Source organism: Notothenia rossii (assembly GCF_949606895.1).
Source record: "Notothenia rossii genome assembly, chromosome: 6".
Classification (NCBI taxonomy): Eukaryota; Metazoa; Chordata; class Actinopteri; order Perciformes; family Nototheniidae; genus Notothenia; species Notothenia rossii.
The window spans coordinates 53,025,062-53,045,788 of NC_136909.1; positions in this window are offsets into that span (position 1 = coordinate 53,025,062).

Here is a 20,727-nt window from a genome sequence, read left to right on the forward strand (position 1 = left end):
ATTGTATTTATTGTAATTCTATAACTTAAACAGTTATAAATGGAACCATATTTTATCATATAATCCACCATTTGAACATTTATTCATGTAGCTTTCCTTGCATTAACCTTGTATAATATTGAAACAACTCGGAAGATCTCCAACATTAATATATGTTTTAAATAATCCTCTAATTGTTAACATAAACAATACGTACGCAATCAAAGGCATAAAAACTATGCAGATGTTGCTGGATTTCTTTAGAAACAATAACACATTGCTCACAGAGCCATGCTTTGCCGATTTCCTATCTATTGATCACCTGAAACACGCATCTGATGATGTCATTCTGACTCTTAAATGGACCACGACCCGGCAAAAAAGGTACATAAAAATACACCAAAAAAGACCCCAAAAAATGCAAACAAGACTTCTCAAATGTTAAACTTAGCTGTAACAAAACAGTCACTTGTTGGATTTATTTAGTGAGTACTCTCACAGGAGAAGCATCTACAACATGAGGCTGGGTTTTTAGATTTAATAATTTAAAAACTACCTTACTGTTGCTGTTTTCTCCAACGTTACCTAGCCAAGCTTAAACTCGGTCGACTTACTTGTTATTTGTCTGCACTGCAGTCTTGATCATCCATCTGGAGCCTGAAGCAACTATTTTTTATGCTTAATGAAACCTAAACAAATTCCAACAACCAGCCTCTTGACATGGCTTACGGCAAACACTGCTCCGCTCAACTTAACCTTCACCCGACTTAATTATAGTCAAACGGGATGACATGGGATGCGTGCACAACAATGTAAAGGCTGGTCGGGGTTTGCAGCTGTAAATAAACATTAGGCTAATGAAACTGTGGCATGGGCCTGTCGCTCAGCCTGCTGGGTGATTGAGTTTAGCGCTGATATAGTTGATGGAGAGTCACAGGAAGGAAATTAAGTCGCCCTTTTGTCACCCACGTCTGGCCACGTAGACGAGATTATTGCTTCTGTCCCCTGGCAATAAAAGTGTCACGCCTGCACACACACAAACAGCTGCACACACATGCTGGGACTATTATTCTGATTCTCAAAGACATAGTAATATACACTACGTTGTGCACACATGCTGGGACAGACATGCCACACAACCAGGCAAAAGGGAATTTGCACAAATGTATTGACACATGTACTGGCATGCACAATTGTCCGCACTAACACACACACCATCCACCAAGAGGTTTAATTACTGTCCTCTCTGTTGCCCACAGCCGCAAGATAGATATCACTGTCAGGAGCTGACAGAATGAGACAGAGCACAGCTCCCACCACACACACACACACACACACACACACACACACACACACACACACACACACACACACACACACACACACACACACACACACACACACACACACACACACACACACACACACACACACACACACGCACGCACGCACGCACGCACGCACGCACGCACGCACGCACGCACGCACACACACACACACACACACACACACACACACACACACACACACACACACACAACCATGAGCAAAAACCTTCCTTCTCTTTCTTTTCTTGGGTTTTTGGCATCCTCTCTTTCCTAACAAACAAACTGCTGTCCCCCCTTCTGCTCTGCCCCCGTAACTTGCTCACATGTGAGTAAAACTCTTCCTGAGTCAGTGTTGATGGTTTGGATAAATCAGACTGAGCTCCCTGTACAGTACAAGTGCTCCATGTAAACAGCCCTTACAGTGGAAGAAGAAGACATATATCTCGCTCACTGTTGGTTGAGAGGGTGGTCAAAATGACGCAGGGTCGTCCCAGTTCAAACAAAATGGAGTCGAAGACCACATAAGAATATTAAATGTTTATTTGATTACTTGGTTGTGGCTCAGGAATTAATGATGTGATTTGTCATGTTGTTTATTCTTTGACCTTCTTGCACTCCCTTAGGGGTCTTTACTTTTTTCCAGTTTTGTTGGGGAAGTTCTTCCCTGTGCGCTGCAAGGAGTGAAGGACAGCAGGTATCTCATGCTGAAAATATATATTGGGCCCTATTTAAGCAAATATAATTACAATTTTCATTTGATTACAGTTTTTCTCAATCGCTAAACCCACTTTTTAGAATCTAAATTCATTTCTTCAAAACAAGAGCATAGCCATCTAAACAGAAACACACTTGCCATAACTCTGAATATCTTTTGCAAAATGCACTTACATGACCAAAACTGAAAATACTGGTCACAAAAAAGAATAAGTCGATCGAAACAGAACAAATTGTCCTCTAATGAGACAAATGTGTTTTCATAACTGAAACTCCGGTCACCATAATAACACATTCTACCATAACAATATACATTTCTTGCAAAGTGCTCTAAGGCACTCAAAACAAAAAATACCCCTTCCAAAACCAGATACCTTCTCCAAAAACAAACATTTGTCAGCTCATGAGAAGACTATTTGAACAGTCATTACTAAGTGGCACACTAAATACTGACTACAATCATCAATACACAAACCTCAAGCTATCGATATTGGAAACTGAACGGAAAACTGACAAGTTGGGAGAAACAAACTTACATATAGGAAAAACAGAGTCTTACTGTAACTATGCCATTGTTTTTATTGTCTCATTTTCAGAAGAGCACCGTAACAGAAACAAAAGACGAATAGCAATACACTGGAAAAAAATAACATGGGTAAATGATGTAAATCAGCAGTAAAGCAGAGAATGAGATCTATATAACTTTACTGATCTGCTCTTTGGCGTCTGTCTGGCCACATAGCCTCATCTATGTCACAGCGTATGTCTTCCCTTGCAAGGCAGCGTGGGAAATATCTCCTTGCGTGTCGACACCACCCTTGACAGGATTCCGCAGAGATGTCCCGACAGCCAGCATTCATTGCGTCCAAAAGGGGCATTCTGTCATGAGGATGATGGTCATAAACCTTCCATCTCCAGGCAGAGAAGAACTCCTCAATGGGGTTTAGAAATGGGGAGTATGGAGGGAGGAACTCCATGGCCATGTGTGGATGAGCCTCAAACCATGCCCTCACGTCACGAGAGTGGTGGAATGCCACATTGTCCCATATGACCACGTGAACCGACCTCACTTGATCCCTCTCTTCTGGTGGCACAAGTCCGTCATACAGGACATCCAGGAAGGCAAGGACACGTTGCGTGTTATATGCTCCCATTAAAGGGATGTGAGCAAGGACGCCTTGTGTCGAGATAGCCGCACACAATGTTATGTTTCCTCCCCTTTGGCCTGGAACAAAGACTGTCGCTCTTTGCCCAATAAGGTTTCTCCCACGTCTCCTCACTTTGGAGAGGTTGAAGCCTGCTTCATCCACATATACAAAAACATGTGGTAATGCATTGCCTTCCAGCTCCATCATTCGCTAAAGAAAATGAAACAAACAGAGGACCGTTTTACATTACTGTAAGCAGTCAGACATACTAAAAATATAGGCAAGCCATCAGTGTGATTGAGGTCCTTACCTGTACATACCGGTGCCTTAACTCCTTCACACGGTCAGAGTTGCGTTCAAAAGGAACCTTATAGATCTGTTTCATTCTGAGGTGTTGCCTCTTTAACACCCGGTCAATGGTTGCAACACTTATAGACTGAATGTTACTGAAGACATCCTGGTCTGCAATTATTCTGGCCTGAATCTCCCTTAAGCGGATTTCATTGTTGGCCACAACCATATCAACAATGGCAGACTCTTGTTCTGGAGTAAAGGCCTTTCGTCTGCCACCAGAGCGGGGTGCTCTTTCAGTTCTATCAATAAATATTTGAGAATGTTATGTACTGTAATATAAAAACAGTGATCGAAACCTACATCAAAATAGAAATACATGAAGTGCTGTAAAAAAGGGTTACAGTAGCTTACCTATTTTCGTGCCTGAAGATCCTAATAATGGATGCCACTGTTGATCTTCGTATATTGGGCTGAACCCTTTGGCCAGCCTCACTGAGGGACATGCCATGGTTTATGACGTGGTCCGCAATAGTTGCACGGGTGTTGTCCGAAACTACTGTTCGCATTGGTCCCCTTTCAACTCTTCCACCACGCATACGTACAGCCCTCCCTCTTCCTCTCTGAACATCAGGGTTCCCTCTTCCTCTCTGAACATCAGGGTTCCCTCTTCCTCTCTGAACATCAGCTCTCCCTCTTCCTCTCTGAACATCAGCCCTCCCTCTTCCTCGCTGAACAACAGGGTTCCTTCTTCCTCTCAGAGCTCCTCTACCTACTCGATCAGCCATTTTGTTTACACAAACATCTTACTGAAGTGAGGGAGGTCTTCTATAGGATTCTCACTACAGTAATTACAATTACTATAGGAAAGTCATTGATATCAGCTGTGAGCAATTCATTTACATGGAAGTGAAGTACTCAATTCACCCCAATACAAAAAAAAACATTTCTCAATGTGCAAAAAGGAAAATACCACAATTACTGACTGTAAAAATGTATTCCTCTCCTATCAACTATAGCTAATCCTCCCCATATGAACATCTCAAAGAGCTATGCAAGTCATATCAACACTATTATAGCTTTACCGGCACCATTTAAAAAAATATTTTAAGTACAGTCATGCAAATTCTATCATGTAAATGTTTTCAATGTAACATCATTACTGTAAGGTATACAGTACATTCCATGGAGTTACCTTTTTCAATGGGGTGATTGACTGATAACAAGTGTTAATATTTTGCACATCAAGTGTCAATTAGTGTAGCTATGGTCTAAGTTTATGAGGAAGTGTTATCCACTGTGAGAAGATTATTTTTGTTTTGTTAGACATGAGTTACACAAAAGATTTTTGATCTTTGTGTAGAGAATTGTAACTTCAGTTAGAGAATTGTGTGATCTGTTTTGCAAAACACTGCTTAGCATCTGCATTTTGTGTGATATCAATGATAAATGGTATACTGTTGTAGAGAAATGGTTTTCTGTTTCGATGGCTGTGCTGTTGGTTTGATGAAAGGAATTTTGATTCTAAATAGTGGGTTTAGCGATTGAGAAAAACTGTAATTGATGTCAGCTGTGAGCAATTCATTTACATGGAAGTGAAGTACTCAATTCACCCCAATACAAAAAAAAACATTTCTCAATGTGCAAAAAGGAAAAGACCACAATTACTGACTGTAAAAATGTATTGATCTACTATCAACTATAGCTAATCCTCCCCATATGAACATCTCAAAGAGCTATGAAAGTCATATGAACACTATTATAGCTTTACCGGCACCATTTAAAAAAATATTTTAAGTACAGTCATGCAAATTCTGTCATGTAAATGTTTTCAATGTAACATCATTACTGTAAGGTATACAGTACATTCCATGCAGTTACCTTTTTCAATGGGGTGATTGACTGATAACAAGTGTTAATATTTTGCACATCAAGTATCAATTAGTGTAGCTATGGTCTAAGTTTATGAGGAGTAAGTGTTATCCAGTGTGAGAAGATTATTTTGTTTTGTAGACATGAGTTACACAAAAGATTTTTGATGTTTGTGTAGAGAATTGTAACTTCAGTTAGAGAATTGTGTGATCTGTTTTGCAAAACACTGCTTAGCATCTGCATTTTGTGTGATATCAATGATAAATGGTATACTGTTGTAGAGAAATGGTTTTCTGTTTCGATGGCTGTGCGGTTGGTTTGATGAAAGGAATTTTGATTCTGAATAGTGGGTTTAGCGATGGAGAAAAATTGTAACTTTCAGCCTTTAGGTCTTCAATAAACTACTTTAAAATGAGCTAAAAAAATCACAAATGGAAATAACTGCTGTATAACCCATCGATGGGGCTGGGTTTATTTTGCCCATGGCCTGTTTTTGTCAGCTGTAAGATCGTCTTATTTTCTTAGCCTTGTCTCTGTGAGTTCTTCTGAATGATGATCTGTTTTTATAGTGAGAGAAAACAAACCAGCAAATCACTACATATAGAATTCATAGGTTTCAAATCACATACACAGTGAGGACACGCCCCCTGGTGTTTCATGGCATTACAACACAGCATCCAGAATTGCACACATCACAGCCTGTCTCACACCTTACAGCCCACCTCACAGCCTGTCTCACACCTCACAGCCTGTCTCACATCTCACACCCTGTCTCACACCTCACACCCTGTCTCACATCTCACACCCTGTCTTACATCTCACAACTCACAGCCTGTCTCCTTTTGGGAGTCGGGAGGCCTGATAAGTTATTCCGGCAAATTACTCAGACCTACTAATTGACAATAGTTATTGAGTCTATGTAAGTTTACTGCTTGGCTCAGAGACACCAACGTTAGCAAGATCTCACCTCTCTTATAATAACCAGGCTCAATTAACTGCTGTTTCAATTCAGACGAGCCGCTAAATCTGTTTAAGCGATCCCAAAGGATTTTGATATCAGCAATGAGGTGTGGCCCTACCTACACAGATGTAGCAGTCCAGATAGGACTCCACTGGGCGGATTCCAACCAAACACCCAGCGGATCCCAGTGGCTGGGGGCGTTGTCAAATTGCTAGAGGGCGTTGCCAAACTTCCCCATTTGTTCAATTACAGGATTTAACCATGAGATGGCGCTTCATTCACAAATACACAAAGACAACTGGGTGTTGTAGAACTTAGGCTGTTTGCAATGTTGCAGCTCTGCAGTTGTGTTTGCTGAATACTGTAGCATTTAATCAATTATTTGTACAGGCTACTATAACGAAAAAACATCTATATTTTAGATCAAATAAAAATATATCTAATCTTATTATCTTAATTGTAATTCAATAATATATAGTCTTTATATATTAAATAATCATAATAATGTAAATGTTTACACTTTTGTTAGCGCTTTTACAGGTGCTCAAAGACGCTTTACAGGTATAGTAAAAAGAAAAGAAAGGAACAACAAATAAATATATCGTTAAAGTTAAAGTCAAATAATACAAAAACAATCACACATTAAAAGCCAGATTGAAGAGGTGAGTTTGTGTGAGTTTTTTGAAGGTGGTGGGTCAGTGTGGTCTCTGATGGGTTGTGGGAGTGAGTTCCAGAGGGAGGGGGCAGCGACGGAGAAGGCTCTTTTCCCCCAGGTCCGGTGATTGATGCGGGTGGGGATGGATAGGAAGTTGGCTTCTGATGAGAGGAGGCAGCGGGAAGGGGTGTGGTGGCGCAGCAGGTCTGTGAGGTAGGGGGTTCCTGGTTGTTGAGGGCTTTGTGAGTAATGAGGAGGACTTTGAAGTGGATTATTTGACGGACGGAGAGCCAGTGGAGGTTCTGGAGGACGGGAGTGATGTGGTCTCGGGAGCGGGTGTGGGTGAGGAGGCGGGCAGCAGAGTTCTGGATATGTTGGAGTTTATTGAGGAGGTTGGATGGTATGCCGTAGAGGATGCTATTGCAGTAGTCAAGTCGTGAAGTGAATGCATGAATCAGGCTTTCAGCAGCACAGGAGGAGAGTGATGGGCGGAGACGGGCAATGTTTTTGAGATGGGAAAAGGCGGTCCTGGAGATGTGATTTATGTGGTGGTTGAATTTGAGCTGACTGTCGAAGATGACTCCGAGGTTGCGGATGTGAGGGGGGTAGATAGAGTGTTGCTGTCAATGGTGAAGTTGAAATTATTTTGCCAAGGGGGAGCATGTAGAGGATGAAGAGGAGGGGGCCAAGCACTGAACCCTGGGGGACGCCTTGGGACAGAGGAGCAGTGGAGGAGGTGCAGTTGTTGATGTTGATAAACTGATGTCTGTCGGTGAGGAAGGATTTCAGCCAGGAGAGTGCAGTGTCGGTGATGTTGAGTGATGATTCGAGGAGGGACAGCAGGATGGCGTGGTTGATGGTGTCGAATGCTGCGGTGAGGTCCAGGAGGATGAGGATGTTCAGGTTGCCGGAGTCAGAGGAGAGGAGGAGGTCGTTTGGGATTTTCAGAGGAGCTCTTTCTGTGCTGTGTTTTGATCGGAAACCGGATTGAAATGGCTCAAAGAGGTCATTGGAGCTGAGGTGGGATTTAAGTTGTGAGGCAATGACACGTTCAAGTATTTTTGACAGAAAGGGGAGATTTGAGATGGGCCGGAAGTTGGACATGATGTCAGGTGTGAGTCCAGGTCTTTTGAGAATGGGTGTGACAGCAGCCAGTTTGAGAGAGGGGGGAACTGATCCAGATCTGAGGGAGGAGTTAATGATGGTGGCGATGAGTTGCGAGATGGCAGGGAAGCTCTCTTTAACAAATGTGGAGGGCATTGGGTCAAGTGTGCAGGTGGAGTTAATTCCAGTCATGAAGTCGGACAGTTGCATGGGGGTCACAGGGGAGAAGTGGACCAGGGGCTGTGAGGTGAAGGGGGGGGAGCCAGGAGGGGAGGTGGGGGGTGCTGATGAGGGTGTCAGATTGCTGTGAATGTTGCTGATTTTGGTTTGGAAAAACGAGTGGAAGGAGTTGCACTGTTCGGTGGTGAAGGATGAGGTGGCGTTGTCACAGGGTTTGAGAAGTTTGCTGATGGTGGAGAAGAGACGCTTGGGGTTGCTGGAGCCAGACTGAATGAGCTGTGAGTAGTAATTAGACCGGACTGCTTTGAGTGTGTTACTGTACTGTTGGAGATAGTCTTTGTAGATTTGAAGATGGACTGTTAGTGTGGTTTTCTTGTGTTGGTGTTCAAGTTGACGTTTTCCTTGATTTCATTTGGAGGAGTTCGGGGGTATACCAGGGGGTGGAGTGTATGAAAGAGACATTTTTTTGTTTTTGTGGCGGCCAGTTCATTGAGACAGAAGGAGCGGGTGCTGTTATAATAGTCTACAAGTTCAGATGGGTTTTCAGAAAGTGTGGGGGGGGGGGGGGGGGGGGTGGAGACATCTTGCAGGTAATGGAGGCAGTGATTGCTGAAGGTGAGATGGATTTGAGATTTCTGTAGGTTATTGTGCGTTTTTGCTTTTGGGCGGGGATGGGGATGTTGATGTCCATGATGATGGCCAGGTGATCAGAGATGTGGAGAATGAGGCTGGACAGATGATGGATGGTGAGACCAGTGGAGCAGACCAAGTCCAGGATGTGACCACGGTTGGGAAGTTGATGTGTTGAGAGAAGTTGCAGCAGTGAAGGGTTTCCTTAAATTCAGAGGCATATTTGCAGGTCGGGTCGTCAACATGAATGTTAAAATCACCTAAGGAGAACAGATGGGGGAAAGCAGGGGTTTGGCTTCGGGGGACGGTAGATGATGGCTGTGACCAGGGGAGTGGGACCAGAGAGTTTGAAGATCAGGTGTTCAAATGAAGAAACATCAGGGATGGGGATTATGGTAGCTTTTATTTCCTTTCTGATAATAGCAGCTATACCACCACCCCGCCCTTGTGGGCGACGTTTGTCAATGTATGTGAATCCTGCTGGGGTGATTTGATTTAAAGAAAAATAGTCCAGGGGTTTTTGCCATGTTTCGGTCAGATACAGAAAGTCCAGGTTATTGTCTTTAATGAATTCATTCAGAATGTGGATTTTATTGTGGATGGAGCATGTGTTGAGCAGGGCTGCTCTGAGGTGACGTTGCATTGGGGGGGGGGGGGTTGTGTGGACCGGGGGAGTGGAAGGAGATTGGTCAGGGAAAAATTAAAATTACTTATAGCAGTAATAATACAGTAAACTATTAACAATAATATAATATTATAATAAATATTGACAGACGTGACAGTGGGAATAAAAAACGATATGCTACAGTATAGTAATAAGAGATAAATCCCACTTAAGAGATAGGAGAGAGCTAAGAGAGAGAGAGGGCCATAAATGTAAGTATACTTTCAGTTTTCAGATAAAGCCACGGCATCACAATTCTTCTGTATTCTACAATATAATTATTTTCACCTCCCGTATTGCCTTTTCAACCCACCAGCTTTTATGGAGAATATAAGTTATATTAACCAGAGGCATGTTTCTCACTATCTTATGCATAGAAACAACAGACTGTGTGTGAGGAACATAGACTGTATATATAAATGGACGTAGGGTCCGTGACGTCACCCATAGGATTCTGCAGAGTTGCAGAGAAGCCCTTAGTAGGCGGAGTCGGCCACTAACGGCTCGACAGTGACGTCAGAGTTCAACTCCCGCCTGCTCCAGCCTGCTCCAAATAGAGAGGCGAAGTCCCGACCCCAGAAGCGGAAAATTATACATTGAAGTCAATGGAGAGAGAAAAGTCATTTTTCGATCCCGTTTGAATTGTGCCACGAATGACACATATGATATTGTCAATTTAAAAGAACATTTTGCAAGTCAAAAAAATAAAAATGTGTTGTAAAACTGTGAAGTTACACATTTCTTTTTGTGAAACCGCTCAGTGAATTACAGGTCTCTGGTCTCGCACAATACCCGTCACTATCACAAAGATGGCCGTCACGTTAGCAAATTTCACCTGATTCTTTCAGAATGAGGCGAAAAGTATAAAACGAGGTGGAAATCACTACAAGTCTGGGCATGTTGAGAGCTGTACATACACGAAAGGGGAGTTAGTCGGTTCTGTAAGAGCCAGCATGCGGGACCGGCTTTACAAGGTTTTGGTGAGTAATATGAGTGCAATGTTTAACGTTAATGTCAGCTAGCTAACATTAGCTAACAAGGTACACTAACGTGTTTTGTTTTAGCAACTAGTTTTCTCCTTAAGAACTTTGTGGTCTCTGTGTATGCTGTGGATAACATTAGTGTTCACAAGAACAAGATACACTCCTGTGTTTTGTTTTAGTTTTATATCAACTATACTGTATGTGTGATCTCCTTTTACATCTCGTTGTGTCATTTTAGTTTATTTGCTGTGTCTAGATTCAAGGATTTTGGTTATCTTGTCAATTTGTTTGGTTATCTAGGCAAAGCTGTGTGTGACTCCCTCTGGTACACTGGTATGTGTTTTCCTAATGTTCAGAGCATTGATTAATTAATAAACTACTACAATGTTTTTCAAAAATGTATTAATACACATTTAGAAAAATACAATGTACAATCACAACCAATACAACACAAATTACAAAAAATACAGAAAAAACAAACAATAACAACAATCAGACAAGAGGACAAAACTGTGGAAAAATAAACCCTCCCACCCCCAGATCCGGACCATCCTTGTATTATTGCTCATTCAATCTATTATAGCATGCTAACAAATGGTACTTACTTTATTTTTACAGATCTGCATGGGAGACGATGGCACAATACAGAGCGCTGTCTGTGATTGTGCAGGGGGGATGTACAAATGCAGCCACGCTGCAGCATTGGCAATATTTGCCATGTGGCAGATCAGCTCCACAGATGTTGAGTGCCAGTGGAGGAAGCCTGGCACTTCAAAAGTAGTCCAGCCGGTGTCTCAACTTTATCAAGGGCGAGAGGAGACATAAAACCCACTGGCCAGAGACATCGCCACTGAGGATGTAGACTGGTTCAGGTCTGCACTGAGGGGCGCACAGTGTGGCATGGCATGGCTTTTGTCACCTGAGCCAGAGCCGCGGCCTCAACATCAGGCCATTGTCACCGTGCCGGAGCTGGTGAAGGAGCATGGGGGTCGGGGGCTTGAGGCAATTTTTGCCTCAATGCGACTGAGCAGAGACCAGCAAGCTGCCATCCAGACAGCCACCGTAGGACAGCGGGCAAATCCTCAGTGGCAGTTACACAGACAGGGCAGGTTGACAGCCAGCAATTTTGGTGCTGCGCTGCGGTCGGGTCTTTCATCCACTCCATGCGCGCGTGAATGCACCCTCATGAAGAGGGTGCTTGGGGGGTACAACTTGGACATGCAAGATTTGGACATGGCTGTCAACTGGGGGGTTGTAAACGAGGCCAAAGGGGTGAAGGCTTTTGTGCAGGCCTATCGGGTGACAGTGTTCGAGTCTGGTCTCTTTGTGAGTGAGTCGGGTGTTTTGGGAGCATCACCCAATGGACTTGTGCAGCCATCTGCCCTGCTGGAGGTGAAGTGTCCACACAGCCAGAGGAACATGACCATTGCAGAGGCAGTCCAGTTACCAACCTTCTGTCTCCGTGAGGAGGGTGGGTCATATATTCTCAAGGAGAATCACCCATACTGGCACCAGGTCCAAGGGCAGCTGCACATCACAGACCGGAGTCTCTGCTACTTTGTTGTGTGGACCACGAAGGAGCCGATCATCATCCCCATCCCCAAAGACCCTGCATGGCATGGAAATCTCCTCCTCCTGGAAAAATTCAACACCGAGCATATGCTCCCTGTGTTGGCCAGTAGAGAGGAGGACATTTAAATAAACATACTCTTAACACCCTCGGACTCTGCGTTGTGTTTCGTATGTGTGATGGGGTGTTATGCAGAGGGGAGGAAAACAGGACACAGCAGATTGGGATTGTGGTGGAGATGCTGAGCAGTTATTTAATTGTTGCATGTAATCATTATTATACTGTGTGCTTCTTAGTTATTCCATCTTTTGCTGTAACATGGATCTGTATGTAACTCTATATTTACTTGTTATCTACCACACTTCCTTCCACATCATACTCCATCATTATACATGATGGTGTATATAGGATATATATATTTGTATACATATCTGTAAATTGTATAATTTTCTTTTTCGTATTTGGGATTGTTGGAAACGTCTTTTTGATCTCTCTGTCTATAAACACAAACTAAGTAAGAGTGACAATAAAGTTGACTTTGAACTTGAAAAATATATATATTCTTTATGAGAATAGTTGACTGTTGTCAAATGAATCCAAATGAAACGTTGGACTGAACTACAACTACGGCTTTAAATCTCTCCGGACTGTTTTTCAGTGGGATGGCAAGTTCCTATCTTTAAACATTTATTAGTTTTTTCTCAGAACAGATTGGATTTTCTGAAGTTCATTTAACTTTGGCGACCATGTAAGGTCATTATTAAAAGGTACAATCCATTTTTTTAGGTTTGACTAAAATAATGAAAAACATTTCATTTGGATAATTTACTGACAGAATAAGAAACTCAATGCTGTTCCCTTTTTATAAAGTGAAACAGTTGAAACGATAGATTTTAGTAAACTTAAAAACAACCTTCTCCAGAAGCTATTAAGGAATATACCGAATACTTGTTTTAGAACTTTGTTACATATTTTTATATATCTTCATGTAAACTTAAGAGCACAGCTGTATGTTGAGTATGTCAACTTTGCTTGGTTCATCTTACTGGGGGGCAGCTACATGGATGTTGGTGCAGTCCACAATTATTTTGCAGTTGAAGGCAGAATGAATTTTTTATTGACTCAGAATGAAGCACAACTTCATGTCATACAATACATTGACTTTATTTGTAATTGTGTAAAAGAAATATGAGCATTGATTAGCAAGCAGGACCTGCAGGAAGAGAGAATGGTGATGGATGGAGCTGGGCAGAGAGAAGAATAAAGAAAACAGATCAACTTTATTATCGGATATTAAAAATTCAATTTCAAAACAAGTTACCGCTCCTACAGTTTTCTAGTATGTAAAGATGATTTCACATGACCTATGCAAAATATCACACTCAATACATGTGTGTCTCTGGGGGGTGCATTGTGCCTTTGATGTATATAAATAATATACCATAAACAAATACTATTACGTACAGTGGAAATCAGGTTGCCAGAGCAGGTCAGTCCAGTGTGCATGTTCCTCAGGGTCTCAGCAGTTACAGGTGAGGTAAAGAAAATAAAAGAGAAAAGGTCAGTAACAACACTTTAAAGTAACAACACTTTGAATAATTATCTCTTTTAATAATGTTTAACTTTTTGGTTTACTTCATGTTAAGGCTAATACAAATGACAAGGATAAGTAATGTAATGTAATGCTAACTAACATGCTCGCTACTAGCTAGGTAGCTAACTTGACACATGTATATTACCTTATATGTTTGGTCCAACGACTCCTGGTCCTTTCATCAGATGGGAAGCAATAGAACGAGCACGTGGTATGATCACTTTTGTGATTACAACCTGGTACAAATGACACAGGCATCTTGTAAAAGTGAATTTATTGGAGCAGTCTCTTATATTTATTGGAGGGAATAAATCAGTTATGAGATCTTCTTCTTCACTTTAATTGCGAGTCGCAACCAGTCTTGGAGCATTATCGCCTATGACATCACTTACGCGGCCCAGAATGGGATTTGGGATTTCAACAGTTTTACGACAAACTGTGACTTTTTTTACATGGAAATTACTGTTTAAGATTGACAAACATCATATTTGTCATTCGTGGCACAATTCAAACGGGATCAAAAGATAACTTTTCTCTCTCCATTGACTTCAATGTATCATTTTCCGATTCCGGGTCCCATGGAGGCTCCCGGAAGAGGAGGGACTTCGCCTCTCTATAAGGGCAAAGAGGCGGAGCCGAGGCGGGACCTCCTGCCACCGAGCTGGAAGTTCCAGAGCTAGCTGAAACTACCAAGCTAAGCTAACATGCTCTCCATCTGCACACTACCGTCGCATTTTACGTTTATAAGGTAAGCGGACATGAAACTATTCAGCAAAACTATAAATAATAATCTAAGTTATTGAGTTTTTAGCATAATACTTCAGAATCTTAAAATCCCTCGACGTTTGTATGCAATTGTGCTAAATTCAACAATGGAATCAAGCAAATATTAATATGTTTGTATGACATTAGTTATTTATATTTTGATGTCACTTAATTATACGTTTAATACATTTAAGTCAGTAACCTTTTGAGAGAATTAAGCATAAATCTGTTAAATGTTCAAAACAGCCTTGTTTCACTGAAATAGCCTCAAAATCACAAAGAATGTATCTTTCAGTAACTTTTTGAGAGAATTAAGCATAAATGTAGAAGTGTTAAACTTTTTTCCACAAGAATGTATCTTTCAGTAACTTTTTGAGAGAATTAAGCATAAATCTTTTAAATGTTCAAAACGGCCTTGTTTCACTGAAATAGCCTCAAAATCAAAAATAATGTATCTTTCAGTAACTTTTTGAGAGAATTAAGCATAAATCTGTCAAATGTTCAAAATGGCCTTGTTTCACTGAAATAGCCTCAAAATCACAAAGAATGTAGAAGTGTTCAGCTTTTTTCCACAAGAATTTATCTTTCAGTAACTCTTTGAGAGAATTAAGCATAAATCTGTTAAATATTCAAAACGGCCTTGTTTCACTGAAATAGCCTCAAAATCACAAAGAATGTAGAAGTGTTCAGCTTTCTTCCACAAGAATGTATCTTTAAGTAACTTTTTGAGAGAATTAAGCATAAATCTGTGAAATGTTAAAAACGGCCTTGTTTCCCTGAAATAGCCTCAAAATCACAAAGAATGTATCTTCCAGTACATTTTTGAGAGAATTAAGCATACATCTGTCAAATGTTCAAAACGGCCTTGTTTCACTGAAATAGCCTCAAAATCACAAACAATGTATCTTTCAGTCATTTTCTGAGAGAATTAAGCATACATCTGTTAAATGTTCAAAACGGCCTTCTTTCACTGAAATAGCCTCAAAATCACATAGAATGTATCTTTCAGTAACTTTCTGAGAGAATTAAGCATACATCTGTCAAATGTTCAAAACGGCCTTGTTTCACTGAAATAGCCTCAAATTCACAAAGAATGTAGAAGTGTTCAGCTTTTTTCCACAAGAATGTATCTTTCAGTAACTTTTTGAGAGAATTAAGCATAAATGTAGAAGTGTTCAGCTTTTTTCCACAAGAATGTATCTTTCAGTAACCTTTTGAGAGAATTAAGCATAAATCTGTATAATGTTCAAAATGGCCTTGTTTCACTGAAATAGCCTCAAAATCACAAAGAATGTATCTTTCAGTCACTTTCTGAGAGAATTAAGCATAAATCTGTCAAATGTTGAAAACGGCCTTGTTTCACTGAAATAGCCTCAAAATCACAAAGAATGTATCTTTCAGTAACTTTCTGAGAGAATTAAGCATAAATCTGTCAAATGTTGAAAACGGCCTTGTTTCACTGAAATAGCCTCAAAATCACAAAGAATGTATCTTTCAGTAACTTTTTGAGAGAATTAAGCATAAATCTGTTTATTGTTCAAAACGGCCTTGTTTCACTGAAATAGCCTCAAAATCACAAAGAATGTATCTTCCAGTAACTTTTTGAGAGAATTAAGCATAAATCTGTTAAATGTTCAAAACAGCCTTGTTTAACTGAAATAGCCTCAAAATCAAAAAGAATGTATGTTTCAGTAACTTTTTGAGAGAATTAAGCATAAATCTGTTTATTGTTCAAAACGGCCTTGTTTCACTGAAATAGCCTCAAAATCACAAATAATGTATCTTCCAGTAACTTTTTGCCAGAATTAAGCATAAATGTAGAAGTGTTCAGCTTTTTTCCAAAATAATGTATCTTTCAGTAACTTTTTGAGAGAATTAAGCATAAATCTTTTAAATGTTCAAAACGGCCTTGTTTCACTGAAATAGCCTCAAAATCACAAAGAATGTAGAAGTGTTCAGCTTTTTTCCACAAGAATGTATCTTTCAGTAACTTTTTGAGAGAATTAAGCATAAATGTAGAAGTGTTCAGCTTTTTTTCACAATAATGTATCTTTCAGTAACTTTTTGAGAGAATTAAGCATAAATCTTTTAAATGTTCAAAACGGCCTTGTTTCACTGAAATAGCCTCAAAATCTAAAATAATGTATCTTTCAGTAACTTTTTGAGAGAATTAAGCATAAATCTATCAAATGTTCAAAACGGCCTTGTTTCACTGAAATAGCCTCAAAATCACAAAGAATGTAGAAGTGTTCAGCTTTTTTCCAAAAGAATGTATCTTTCAGTAACTTTTTGAGAGAATTAAGCATAAATGTAGAAGTGTTCAGCTTTTTTCCACAATAATGTATCTTTCAGTAACTTTTTGAGAGAATTAAGCATAAATCTTTTAAATGTTCAAAACGGCCTTGTTTCACTGAAATAGCCTCAAAATCTAAAATAATGTATCTTTCAGTAACTTTTTGAGAGAATTAAGCATAAATCTGTTAAATGTTCAAAATGGCCTTGTTTCACTGAAATAGCCTCAAAATCACAAAGAATGTAGAAGTGTTCAGCTTTTTTCCACAAGAATGTATCTTTCAGTAACTTTTTGAGAGAATTAAGCATAAATCTGTTAAATATTCAAAACGGCCTTGTTTCACTGAAATAGCCTCAAAATCACAAAGAATGTAGAAGTGTTCAGCTTTCTTCCACAAGAATTTATCTTTAAGTAACTTTTTGAGAGAATTAAGCATAAATCTGTTAAATGTTCAAAACAGCCTTGTTTCACTGAAATAGCCTCAAAATCACAAAGAATGTATCTTTCAGTAACTTTTTGAGAGAATTAAGCATAAATCTGTTTATTGTTCAAAACGGCCTTGTTTCACTGAAATAGCCTCAAAATCACAAAGAATGTATCTTCCAGTAACTTTTTGAGAGAATTAAGCATAAATCTGTAAATGTTCAAAACAGCCTTGTTTCACTGAAATATCCTCAAATTCACAAAGAATGTAGAAATGTTCAGCTTTTTTCCACAAGAATGTATCTTTCAGTAACTTTTTGAGAGAATTAAGCATACATGTAGAAGTGTTCAGCTTTTTTCCACAATAATGTATCTTTCAGTAACTTTTTGAGAGAATTAAGCATAAATCTTTTAAATGTTCAAAACGGCCTTGTTTCACTGAAATAGCCTCAAAATCTAAAATAATGTATCTTTCAGTAACTTTTTGAGAGAATTAAGCATAAATCTGTCAAATGTTCAAAATGGCCTTGTTTCACTGAAATAGCCTCAAAATCACAAAAAATGTAGAAGTGTTCAGCTTTTTTCCACAAGAATGTATCTTTCAGTAACTTTTTGAGAGAATTAAGCATAAATCTGTTAAATATTCAAAACGGCCTTGTTTCACTGAAATAGCCTCAAAATCACAAAGAATGTAGAAGTGTTCAGCTTTCTTCCACAAGAATGTATCTTTAAGTAACCTTTTGAGAGAATTAAGCATAAATTTGTTAAATGTTCAAAACGGCCTTGTTTCACTGAAATAGCCTCAAATTCACAAACAATGTATCTTTCAGTCATTTTCTGAGAGAATTAAGCATACATCTGTTAAATGTTCAAAACGGCCTTTTTTCACTGAAATAGCCTCAAAATCACAAAGAATGTAGAAGGGTTCAGCTTTTTTCCACAATAATGTATCTTTCAGTAACTTTTTGAGAGAATTAAGCATAAATCTGTATAATGTTCAAAATAGCCTTGTTTCACTGAAATAGCCTCAAAATCACAAAGAATGTATCTTTCAGTAACTTTTTGAGAGAATTAAGCATAAATGTAGAAGTGTTCAGCTTTTTTCCACAATAATGTATCTTTCAGTAACTTTTTGAGAGAATTAAGCATAAATCTTTTAAATGTTCAAAACGGTCTTGTTTCACTTAAATAGCCTCAAAATCTAAAATAATGTATCTTTCAGTAACTTTTTGAGAGAATTAAGCATAAATCTGTCAAATGTTCAAAATGGCCTTGTTTCACTGAAATAGCCTCAAAATCACAAAGAATGTAGAAGTGTTCAGCTTTTTTCCACAAGAATGTATCTTTCAGTAACTTTTTGAGAGAATTAAGCATAAATCTGTTAAATATTCAAAACGGCCTTGTTTCACTGAAATAGCCTCAAAATCACAAAGAATGTAGAAGTGTTCAGCTTTCTTCCACAAGAATGTATCTTTAAGTAACTTTTTGAGAGAATTAAGCATAAATCTGTGAAATGTTCAAAACGGCCTTGTTTCACTGAAATAGCCTCAAAATCACAAACAATGTATCTTTCAGTCATTTTCTGAGAGAATTAAGCATAAATCTGTTAAATGTTAAAAACGGCCTTGTTTCACTGAAATAGCCTCAAAATCACAAAGAATGTATCTTAGCCTCAAAATCACAAACAATATATGTTTCAGTCATTTTCTCAGAGAATTAAGCATAAATCTGTTAAATGTTAAAAGCGGCCTTGTTTCACCTAAATAGCCTCAAAATCACAAAGAATGTATCTTTCAGTAAGTTTTTGAGAGAATTAAGCATAAATCTGTTAAATGTTCAAAACGGCCTTGTTTCACTGAAATAGCCTCGAAATCACAAAGAATGTATCTTTCAGTAACTTTCTGAGAGAATTAAGCATAAATCTGTCAAATGTTCAAAACGCCCTTGTTTCACTGAAATAGCCTCAAAATCACAAAGAATGTATCTTCCAGTAACTTTTTGAGAGAATTAAGCATACATCTGTTAAATGTTCAAAACGGCCTTGTTTAACTGAAATAGCCTCAAAATAAAAAAGAATGTATCTTTCAGTAACTTTTTGAGAGAATTAAGCATAAATCTCTTTATTGTTCAAAACGGCCTTGTTTCACTGAAATAGCCTCAAAATCACAAAGAATGTATCTTCCAGTAACTTTTTGCCAGAATTAAGCATAAATGTAGAAGTGTTCAGCTTTTTTCCACAATAATGTATCTTTCAGTAACTTTTTGAGAGAATTAAGCATAAATATTTTAAATGTTCAAAACGGCCTTGTTTCACTGAAATAGCCTCAAAATCTAAAATCATGTATCTTTCAGTAACTTTTTGAGAGAATTAAGCATAAATCTGTCAAATGTTCAAAACGGCATTGTTTCACCGTAATAGCCTCAAAATCACAAAGAATGTAGAAGTGTTCAGCTTTTTTCCACAAGAATGTATCTTTCAGTAACGTTTTGAGAGAATTAAGCATAAATGTAGAAGTGTTCAGCTTTTTTCCACAATAATGTATCTTTCAGTAACTTTTTGAGAGAATTAAGCATAAATCTTTTAAATGTTCAAAACGGCCTTGTTTCACTGAAATAGCCTCAAAATCTAAAATAATGTATCTTTCAGTAACTTTTTGAGAGAATTAAGCATAAATCTGTCAAATGTTCAAAATGGCCTTGTTTTACTGAAATAGCCTCAAAATCACAAAGAATGTAGAAGTGTTCAGCTTTTTTCCACAAGAATGTATCTTTCAGTAACTTTTTGAGAGAATTAAGCATAAATCTGTTAAATGTTCAAAACAGCCTTGTTTCACTGAAATAGCCTCAAAATCACAAAGAATGTATCTTTCAGTAACTTTTTGAGAGAATTAAGCATAAATCTGTTTATTGTTCAAAACGGCCTTGTTTCAGTGAAATAGCCTCAAAATCACAAAGAATGTATCTTCAAGTAACTTTTTGCCAGAATTAAGCATAAATGTAGAAGTGTTCAGCTTTTTTCCACAAGAATGTATCTTTCAGTAACTTTTTGAGAGAATTAAGCATAAATATTTTAAATGTTCAAAACGGCCTTGTTTCACAGAAATAGCCTCAAAATCACAAAGAATGTAGAAGTGTTCAGCTTTTTTCCACAAGAATGTATCTTTCAGTAACGTTTTGAGAGAATTAAGCATAAATGTAGAAGTATTCAGCTTCTTCCCACAAGAATGTATCTTTCAGTAACTTTTTGAGAGAATTAAGCATAAATCTGTTAAATGTTAAAAACGGCCTTGTTTCACTGAAATAGCCTCAAAATCACAAAGAATGTATCTTTCAGTAACTTTTTGAGAGAATTAAGCATAAATCTGTTAAATGTTCAAAACAGCCTTGTTTCACTGAAATATCCTCAAATTCACAAAGAATGTAGAAGTGTTCAGCTTTTTTCCACAAGAATGTATCTTTCAGTAACTTTTTGAGAGAATTAAGCATAAATGTAGAAGTGTTCAGCTTTTTTCCACAATAATGTATCTTTCAGTAACTTTTGAGAGAATTAAGCATAAATCTTTTAAATGTTCA